We start from the raw sequence: 9,196 nt of genomic DNA on the forward strand, positions 1-9,196 counted from the left end.
ATTAATTTAGGCATATTTATCACTTAAGTCCCTCTTTATTTATTAATCAATCCATTTGGTCACTTTATTATAATTAGTAAATTTTGTACATTTTTCAATTTAGTCATTTTTAATTAATTAACTGTCGAAACGTTAAATTTTTTTAACGAAACTTTAATACTACCTTAATGACACTTCGTAAATATTTATAAAAATATTTACGGCTTGGTTTATAGAAACGGGGTCCTAATACTTCATTTTCTAAAACCACTTGAACTAGGGTTTTATCACTCGAACCTAATAGTTTATTATAAGACATAGATTACTAATTCAAATTTTTTTTAAAAATCATATTTGACTTGTAAATATTAAATAATAAAATTTATGAGCTTACTTGCTGGATTTGGTGGCCTCAAACAACTGTTTTCGACACCACTGAAAATCGGGTTGTTACACGTGGAAGAGCTTTAGCCCGTCTTTTTCAAGGGTTTTTGGGTTATTTGCATGTTAGGGCTTAGGGTTTATGGGTAGGGTTTTAATGTTTAGGGTTAGGGTTAGGGTTAGGGTTAGGGTTAGGGTTTTTGAAAAAATAAATTAGGGTTTATGGTTTTTAAAAATTAAATTTGGGTTTAGGGTTTTTAATAGGTAAGTGATGTGTTCAGAAAAAATTATTTTGACGAGATGGATATTATTTTCATTTTTGTATAGTCAACAAAAGTACTGAAAAAGCTCTCAACTAGACACTCTTTTTGTACATTAGTTTCTTAAAAAGTAATTTTGAGAAGATAGTTCTAAAAAAATAGGTTGAAAAACATTTCAAGTAGGATGCACTGTCAACAAAAGTACTGAAAAAAGCTTCTAGCTGGACACTCTTTTTGTATAGTAAATTATGAAAAAATAATTTTGAGAAGATGGTTCTGAAAAAGTAGGTCAAAAAATGCTTCAAGTAAGATACACTGTCAGCAAAAGTATTGAAAAAAGCTCCCAGCTGGACACTCTTTTTGAACAGTAGTTTTTGAAAAAATAATTTTGAGAAGATGGTTCTGAAAAAATAGGTTGAAAAACATTTCAAGTAGGATGCACTATCAGCAAAAGTACTGAAAAAAGCTCCCAGCTAGACACTCTTTTTGTACAGTACATTCTGCTTGACCTTAGGCTATAAAAGAGCCAAATTTCATTATCGTGTTGCATAAGTTACATCAAGAGAAATTGAAGAAGTTTAGAAGGATAGAAATTAAAGAAGTTCAAAAGAATAAAAATTGAAGAATTTGAGAAGGTATAAGTTGATTTATCACATTAATATTTATACGAATCATTATATTTTTGCATAATATTTTTTGTTTTGAATTTCTTTAGATAGATAATTTGGTTGAAAATAAGTGAACGTATTAATGTTTGTTATTTACTATGACGATGAGGTCCATGACATCGAGAGCGGCGTTATTTTTTTATCAAAGAACACAGCGCGACTGGTTTTTAACCAGAACATAGATTTAATAGAACTTCGTAAAAGAATTAGGTGTAAAATCTTTGGAACAATGCCAATGAGAGTTTTGTCTTTTAAGTATCAATTTTGTGCTTCGGTTGATCTCGTGACATATAAGTCATTTGATATCAAATGTGCTTATGGCTTGGAGGTAATGGTGCAGATTCATCTCGTTAGTGGATCACCCTATCTTAAGTTGTATGTGAAATTTTTATTGCCAAATGAAGCACTTGCGACTTTAACATCTACTACTATTCGAGAGGAATACACAACCCTTTCCAGACACTCCATTAGTGGGAGTTAGAACACGAAAGAGTCCGTTTTTTTGGTAGTATAGAATACACGACCCCTGCACGACACTCCATTAGTGGATGAGACATACACCTCGGTGGGTCGATGTTCAATGTTGAAAATACGTATTAGAGAATGGCATCAACTTCTAGTAGTTGGTAATCCGTATCTGATTGGGGATGTTATGAAACGTCCGAGAGAAGAGATGATGTACTCCCTACGACGTCCATCGGTGAAAGGACCTCGTACGTTATAGATGTTGGTGGGTCGGATAATGAGTTTAATGTGGATCCACCTCGAGAGCCTGGTCCCCATGATACAAAAGTTGCATTATTTTTTGAACCTGAATATGTTCTAGTCGAACCTAAAGACAGTGAAAGAGGTTCAGATGAAGAAGAAGAAGATCTACGATTCACGGTGTACTCGTCTCCAGTCCACATGCATAATGTCAATATATCAGCAGATGATGCATTGGAGTTTCCAGATCTACCATACAGGAGGCACGACCACACAAGTTCATTGTTGGATTTAGGAGAATTGAAAGTTGGTAAGGATGGTTTTCTCGGTGCATTGAAGTAATATAACATTATGAACGGGGTTAACTACCACGTGGTTAAATCCAAATCCAAAAAGTTCAAGGCCAAGTGTGTAGCGCGAGACGATAAATGTTCATGAAAATCATGGCTTCGGTTAAGAAGAGGATAGGGTTGTGGGAGATAAAGAAGTTCAAAGGTCCATATACGTGTGTTGTCGGTACAATATCACTGGGTGTTTAGGCTTTTTAAATATTACCATTATTATTTCGTGTTGTATTATTTAACGTACTTATGGGTTGACAGGTGTTTCACAAGATCATCTCAAGATAGATTCAGATATGATGGTGGGCTTAATACTACCGATAGTGAAAGCAGATCTCATGAGTGTTATGTCAGTCTTAATTGTCAATATTCGTAGCTAATTCAAGTACACGCTTTCTTACCGCAAGGTCTGGATTGTTAAGCAGAAGGTGTTAAATAAGATGCATAGTGGGTGGGACGCTTCATACAATGAGGTGCGGCAGTGGTGTTAGGTGCTGGAGAGGTACGTCCCAGGTTACGTAACAGACCTTGAAACGGTTCCTGCGTACTACAACGACCGCTTGCTCTGTGGATGCCAAGTGTTCAAGCGTCTATTCTGAAGCTTTAAGTAATGCTGGAACGCATTTGTGTACTGCAAGCCATTGGTACAAATTGATAGTACCTTTATGTACAGTAGATATACCTATTGGCTACTGCTAGCTATGGCACAAGATATCGATGGGAGGATCCTCCTAATTGCGTTTGGAATAACACTGAGAGAGTCAGGTAATGACTGGGAATTCTTTCTTTCTAGGTTGAGAAGGCATGTCTACCCTCAACCTGATATTTGCATTATATCGGATCGGAGCGCTAGAATACTAGCCGCAATTGAACGATAGGGAAGCCTATAGGATCGTACGCACCATCAATATTGTTTAAGATACGTTGCGTCCAACTACCACGGGAAATATCGGTCTACCATCAAACGACGACAAGTGGGTAACATGAGTATTTAATTGCCACCAATATTATTTCATTTGTAATATTCAATTTGTTCTGAATGGAATAGTGATATGTAACTATCGCTATCCACTTATATTGATAGAGTGTGAGATCAATAAGAACATTTTTTATGAGATGTTGGCGATTTTGCGGTCAATTAATGATCAAGGCGTAAACTACCTTTGTAACATGTCTTTCGATCAGTGGACACAAGCATACGATAGCGGCCTATAATATGGTCATATGATTTCAAACCTGACTGAATGCATAAATTCTATTCTAAAAGGAACACCTCATTTGTTGATAACCTCGGTTGTGTGGTAAACATACTTCTGTTTAGAGACACTATTTCCAAAGCGAGCAACAAGTTATAAAGGTCAAATGCAGGGAGGCCATGTATGGTATCGGAAGGTAGTGTAAGAAATTAATAAGGCGAAGGCACGGACCAACTCCATGCTCACAGTGTGTCACGATCGTGACAACCTATGGTTCCATGTGATTCATTTTGACAGATCGAACTAAGGTATTACCATAAGACAATATTGTGTACACTTGAGAAATAGGACTTGCGACTGTAGGAGGTTTGACGCACTTCGTTATCTATGCGTTCATGTAATTGCAGCTTGTCAGAATCTCAGTTTAGATCTCATGAGCTATGTCGATGAAATGTACAAATTATAATACATGTATAACTGTGGGGACACATATTCCCACCAGTTCCAGATGAACGTAAGCGGTCGTCTGTATTGCTTGCTCTGTTTAAGTTGTTATCGGATAGAGAATTGCGTCGCAGACCAAAAAGTCGACCTTGCTCGACTAGAATACATGATAATATGGATACCCAGGAAAGAACGAACCAATAGAAGTTGTGCAGGTGGTGTAGAAACCTAGGTCATACAATTCGAACATGTTCAAATCAAAATAGTTCCTAATTTGTTAAATAAACTATGAAAAAATTATTTGTATTACCTTATTCAAAAGAACTTCTATTTTATTAAATATGACAAAATATACAAATAATTTATACAAAATATTCAAAACAACTTTTGTTTTATTAAATGATACAATATAAAAATAATTTGTACAAATATATTAAAAAAATAAATGCATGTGTCGTTCTGAATCAGTGCCACATGGGGGTGGTCGACGGTTACGCGCTGGATTCTTTTTTGGTTTAGCTTTTGGAGAGGGTTGTGCTTGTTAGGGATTAGATTCTGGTCATTGTTATAGTTGTTTTGGTTGTGGATGTTGAGAGGATGACCCACATTGATAGAACAAAGATTGCAGAGGTGTTTGCATCACCCACAGTAAAGATGTTTGAATCCTATAAGGCGATGGAGATTGGAAATGAGATGAGCTCCCCGACGATGCCTCGTGTGATCCCTTGTGCGATGATGGCCTATATATCGTAGGTTGAGTCAGAGCTATCGGGAAAGGAGATGCACTGGGCTATGCATTCCAACCTGGCATAAGACTGGAAAAAAGAAACATATAAGGCCTAAGATACGCACCTGGCATAATCTGAAGGGGTTGTGGTGTGGATGATTGTGTGGGCACTGTTGATGGGCCCGTCCCGTTAGCCCTTGTCCTTGATTTAAAGGGCCCTATCGTTTTCTTTTGACACGGAATTGCCGACGCATCTGCTCTTCCGAGAGCAAATATGGCTTGCCATGGATCTTAAACCATGGCATATAATTTGACTCGTATGCTAACATTGGAACGATAATCGGTTCGCGGTAGGTATATTATCATACCGATTTTTCCACATTTCGATGTATTCCGACAAGAAGATTGGCCAATGCATATTCGGTCGCCGTAAGTCAATTTTGTGCTCTTCATTGAGCACCTCAGGTGCCACAGGAATCGGTTGTCGAAATCTAAATTGCCGCAACGCTCTATCCTTTTGATGCATCTCGACGGTAGAGTAGTTGATCAATGAGACCCTAACATGCCAAATGTTCAAATTTTGTAAGAATTCGTCCAGAATTACTGCCCGAATTATTAAATTCTTGTATGGTGTCCATTGAAACTATATGAACGTGACAAAAATATTAGTTATATACATAATACTAAATACTAAATACGAAATGACTATGTTATGTATATATAGTTCAAAATGAAATATATACTTACATGCGCTTCTGACCGTTGGTCTAATAGAAGCTGTATATCTTCAAGAGCGGTAGGTATTCCTTATAACTTGCCGAATGGTTCCACCTAATTAAATAAAATTTTAGCATAAAATTATATTTTAAATCTATATAATAAATGTAAAATCTAATATAAATTTTACCTCGTTAAGAGTGGGAATGTATACGAGTGGTTCACTCGAGGATGTAAAAATGGAAAACGAAGCCGAGCTTATGATTGTAGCAATGAGAGGCAACCTCCAATTTTGATTTTGTTTGGTTGCATTGTCCGACACATCTCTAGGTACAATGTCGACAACACGGAAGAACCCCAACTGAGTTTGCCAACTGCTCTAAAATCGACAAGTTTCAGCAGCCACCTTAGATGTATGAGGTTTCTTGACTTGTCCAGCATCAGATAACCTTCGAGGATCTCAAGAATGTATGCCCGAGCATATCGTATTCTTTCTACTTCAGTTGAATCATCCCCCAGCTCCAGGAATGTGTCTCGTAACTAGCCCATCTTGATTCGACCTCTATAAATATTATTTGGAATCGTACCTAAAAGATCGTAGCATATGGCTCCCAAATTAGCAGATTGAGCAAATCCGGTGAGTACGGACCCATCCATCGGTAACCCCAATTGTAACTACATATCCTCCAAAGTGATGGTACACTCTTCGCATGGAAGATGAAATTTGTGCTTCTCGGGTCTCCACCTCTCTATGAACACGCTGATGAGTTTTGGGTCCAACTTGTACCCCCGACCTATATTTGCCACGTGCCAAAAACCCACTTCCCTTCAGTAATTTTCTATCAACGGTGATGGAAGACCAGACATATTACGAATATAACATTGTAACACCCCATCTACCAACTGTTATAAAAAAATTATTTAAAATTACATAAATGAAAAAAAATAATATTAAAAATTTGAAATTAAGCCTTGTCATTTTCATTTGATCGACCGAGATATGTTTATGGTCAAGATGAATTAGTTCCCGAGCCATTACTAATACGATCAAATTTCTTAGAAATTATAAAAAAATAATACTAATTTAGAAAAAAATTAAAAACTTTGAGAGCTTTGAGAGCTTTTTTGAGGAAGAAATGTAATTTAGAGGAAATTTTGTTTAAAAAAATAGATGGAGGTTTTATAATTTTTTTCATGACTGTTGGAGGTGACCCTTAGGGCAAAAACATGGGCTAAAACGCGCTCTAGTGGGAGAGCTTTTTCCATGTCACCAAATCGTTTGCACGTCAGCGCGCTTTCTATTAACATGGCAAAAACGCTCCCTCGAGGATGCGCTTTTCTGAGAATTTGCCTTAAAACGCTTCCATGTAGGGGCGTTTTGAGTTTTTTAGCTCATTCAGATAAATAATATTTTAATTGGCTCATTTCCGTAAATAATGTTGGAAATGGGTCCTTTTTAATAAAATACCCTTTTTTTCCTTATACTCAAAATAAAAACTTATGAAAATTGGATGAACAACAATACAGTTTACACTTTCTTTTTATGTACTTTATATTATCAAAATAATAATTTAATATTAAATTATGTCACATCAAATGAAAAATAATATGTAAATGTTTAAAAATTATGTTCTTCTAAGATTAAATCTTGTTTAGGTTTTATTGATTTTATATAAAAATATAAAAACATGCCTTTCAAATATTTCTTAATTGAGTTGATGTTTTTTTTTTGAACAATTTCATTATAGATTTTGATCATATCTACTCTTTTTGACATAATGTCTATTATTATCTATAGCTTCTTCCCAACTTATAAATAGGAGGATAATGTGTTTCAGCGCAGTCAAACTCACATCCTCTTACATTGGCAACAATACTCATACCAATCGAGCTAAGACTCAATCGATCAATTGAGTTTATGGTTAATTGACTTGTAATGTCAACTCAATCGAGGGTTTTAAGTATAGTATAGATATTCATAAATTTTGATAAAACTCTACATGTAAAAAAGTAATGTTTTTGGTACCAGACTAGTGGTCAAGCCAATCAAACCATCAATTCTTGATTTGATCGGTTCAAAATAAATAAATTATTAAAAAATAATTTTTTGAAAAATTATAAAATTTGGTTCAATCTCTAGTTCAACTAGTTTTTTAGCAACCAATTCGAACTAAATTGCAATTCAACCGATTTTTTCTTTCTCCAAACCGATAACCCCAACTAGTTTTTTTTATCTAAACTTTAAAATTTAATTCAATCAATCTAAACTCAAATTTGACTTAATTCGATTTACTGTAAAAATTCAACACCAAACTGAATTGATTTGAAACTAACTTGAATCCCACAACGACATAAAACTAGAACAACATAACCTAAAACAAGTCACTTAAATTGACTCAAGTTCAAAATGACCATAGTCCATTATAATTTAAACTTTAATGACACAATTTGAAAATTTTGAGTCTTAAACTCAAAATCAACACAAACTCAAAATTATTTAAATCTTAAGCTAACCCAAATTAGAATGGTTCTATTTTTTTTTTTTAAATTTGAAATTACCACATTCATATGGAATTAGATTCAAAATAACTCTAAAGGTGCAATGTCAACTCCTAGAGGTGCAATGTCATCTGAATCAAATCAATTGGTTGGGTTAATTGAATTGGAATACTGATTCGAAAAGAGATAAAAAATTGGTTGATTTATGAAGCAATATAAACCAATTGGACTAGACTAAAAAAACAGTTAAATCAATGTTTGAATCAGCTGAACAATATTTTATATTTTTAATATATTTTTTTTAATTTTTTTATGAATTTTTAATAATTTATTTTTGATATAAAATAAATAGATAGGGAGCAAAGAACAAAGAAAATGGGATAGCAAAAGAGATAACATATTTTATTAATCAATTGGAATATTTATAAAGCTTCTTCAAAGTCTCTATTTATAGGTATAAGAAGTATAAATAAAGTAGAGATCTACTTCTAATGACTATTAGAATTTAAAGCACATCAAAACTTATATTGATCTTAATGGACATCCACTTAATAAGATATACATAACACTCCCTATTGAACGTCCATTGGTAGATAATGTGTCTCGTTAAAACCTTTACTAAGATAAAAACTGTAATACCCCTAACCTGTATCCGTCATCGGAATGGGTTATGAGACATTATTAAACAAAAACACAGTTCCGGATATTTTCAAATTAATTCAAGATTTAAATCACATCAATGCTATTAATTCAATCTAATATCTAATCATAAATTTATTATCATTCACCACATAGCTTAGGTAGACCATACTTCAAAATATACAAATATTAAAACAATTCACTGAATATACAGAACATGTAGCGTATCAATAATTTCCTTGCGGAATATTTGTCCTATACTTATACAAGTCGTGCATATACGCAAGTTAGTTATCCATTGGACTAAATTTCACTACTAACCCATTTCCTTCACATTTATGCGGCATTAATGGGTTAACTATGGGTAATTCATATGTAAAAAAAAAAATTAACTAATTTTAATAACAAACATTCTATTATAAATAACCCAATTTAATTCTATGTCTACTTGGCTAACTCATTTCATTATTACATATTTAATATTTTATAAATACCTAATGAATTCACTTTGCCATGCACATGTACGTATCAACTACATTACAGGCACATACATTTATACACGAATAACATTTAAAAATCTCAACTAACTTAATAAGACCTATTACCGAATCCTTATATAAATCTAAACTTCAATATGCAT

Source organism: Gossypium hirsutum, chromosome A07, assembly GCF_007990345.1.
Source record: "Gossypium hirsutum isolate 1008001.06 chromosome A07, Gossypium_hirsutum_v2.1, whole genome shotgun sequence".
Taxonomy (NCBI): domain Eukaryota; kingdom Viridiplantae; phylum Streptophyta; class Magnoliopsida; order Malvales; family Malvaceae; genus Gossypium; species Gossypium hirsutum.